This window comes from Polyodon spathula, unplaced genomic scaffold (genome assembly GCF_017654505.1).
Source record: "Polyodon spathula isolate WHYD16114869_AA unplaced genomic scaffold, ASM1765450v1 scaffolds_3021, whole genome shotgun sequence".
NCBI classification, from domain to species: domain Eukaryota; kingdom Metazoa; phylum Chordata; class Actinopteri; order Acipenseriformes; family Polyodontidae; genus Polyodon; species Polyodon spathula.
In genome coordinates this window covers 125,103-127,379 of record NW_024474485.1, presented here as the reverse complement: position 1 = coordinate 127,379, position 2,277 = coordinate 125,103, and positions in this window count along the sequence as shown.

Below are 2,277 nucleotides of genomic sequence, written 5' to 3'. Positions count from 1 at the left end.
TCTCCCAGTCGCCATCGTATGCAGCTCCCAGCGCCTTCTCTTCCTCACTGGATTCTCAGGATGCTGCGGTCATGCCACATACACTTGATCTGAGCCAAGAGGCCGAGCAGCGATGCCCACAATGGTTTTGGCCACACGCCCCGGGCGCGGCCGCCCGCCGCAGCAGTCGTGGTCCTTGCTTCTCGGTACAAAAGCACGCCGCACGGAAGGGGAAGGAAGGAAGGAAGGAAGGAAAGAAAGGTGCCGGGCTCCAACGGGGGCTCCTTCTTCCTTAGCTTTTCTCGCCTCAAGTGGGGCGGGGCAACAGACACGAGCAAAAGACGAAAAATTTGAGCTCCACCTCGTGGAGGGACCCACCTTCCCGACACTGTGCTTTTTAACCTGCTTGAGAATTGTAACGAAAGGAAGGTCTCCTTTAGAAACACAATTTCCGCTTGTCATTTTCCTAAGTTAAGCTGTCACCATACAACACAGATCAATCTCCTAATTGCGCCGCTCGCACGAGAAACTTACCATCCGGCTCGGGAAGGCCCGCCCGGCCTGGGTTTCCGGGTTCCGGCTGTCTAGGGGAGACGGTTGACCGCGGCGTCTCGTTTTCTCCTCGTAGAGGCACTTCCGTTGCGTGGCCAAGGCCCAAAGTTTTTTCTCTCTCCAAGGTGAGGGTTTTGCGTAGACGGGCCAACCGCAGCCCGGTGCCGCTCGTTTTCCTCTCCGAACGACGGGACGACGATGTCCGGACGCCGAGCACAACAACAATCCGGCGAGCCTTCACCACCCCCCCTTTGTTAAGCCTGCCTGAAAAAAAAAAAAAAAAAAAAAAAAAAAAAAAAAAAAAAAGAAACGAAAAGAGCGGAGTTTTTCCCCTTGCTTTCAGTCGAAATGGGTCGTTGTTTTTCATTTTGCTTTTGCCAAAGGTCCCCCCCAAGAACATCCCAAAAAGATCCCACCCCCCTAGGAATATAGCGTATAGAGGCTCGATCTCTCATGTTCGTTCGAACCCTCTTTCGAGGGAGCTAGCTCTAACAAAAAAAAAAAAAAAAAAAAGGGCGGAGCCAAAAAAAAAAAAAATAAGAGAAAAAAAAAAGGTAAGGAAAAAAAAAAAAAAAAAAAAAAAAAACAAACAAAAAAAAAGAAAAAAAAAAAAAAAAAATGGAAAAAAAAACAAAAAAAAAAAAAAAAAAGTTAAGAAAAAAAAAAAAAAAAAAAAAAAAGATATTAAACTGACAAAAAACAGAGTTTTTTTGTTTTTTTTTTTTTTTTTTTAATAATAAAAAAACTCCATCTTAACAATCTAACAACACAAGGGTGTTCTTATAAGTTGTTTGTGTTTTACCCATGTTCCAAAAGAACACAAATGTGTTTTAGTCTTACATATCAAGGAATAACTAAATGTTTTTTTATTACTTTACTCTTGGGCAAAACAAAACATTCAATGACACCAAATTTTGTTTCCATTTTTAAACATTTCGCTGTTTCTACCAAAAGCGCAATCTTGTTTTTGCGTTCAGATTATTTGGTTTTGAACTTTGATCGGTATATAAGATTGGTTACCTGTCAATTTCATTGGAAGTTTAACTACAAAATATACGTTTCCATCTCTTTTTTTTTTTGATATGAGGGGTCGGGCATCCCCTGTTTTGGGTTTAAGGGGTTCAATAACAACTTTAAAACCTGGTTGTTTTTTTTGTGTATGGGTTTTAGTTATTGTCTTTGGTATAGTAAAGTATAATCATTAGTAATGTATATAATCACTTACACAAACATCATAAACAAAAAAAAAAAAAAACAACAAACAGGGGATAAAGAAAAGGAGGAGGAGGAACGATCCTCCTGCGTCCTTGGTAAGATCTTGTAACGTGTTGGACAAGAGAGCAGTTCAGTAATGAAGCCTCCTCGAGTTTGAGACTTCTCCCTACTAGGCTGAAAGAATCAACTCAAGTAGAGGTTCTTATTTTTTTTCCAATCCTAAGTAATTCCCTGGTTTTGTTTTGTCACATTTGCATCAGATATAGCTGCGTTTCAGACCACAACATAACGTATGTCATATACGCAAAATAGAAGCTTAGCGGAGATTTATCAATTCACCTTTTTTTCTGTCTTCAATCGAAAAGCTCTTAAGGAGTAAGAGGCGGGTTCAATCTAAAAGCAATTAAAGGAAGTAGGCAAGAAAGAGGTAACGTAGAAGGAAAGGGAGGCGACTTAGTTAAGAAGACAGGAGGAAAGTCCAGGGAGATCAGAAGGTGTGAAAGTCTTGTCGAGCCTTTGCCCTATGTGGGT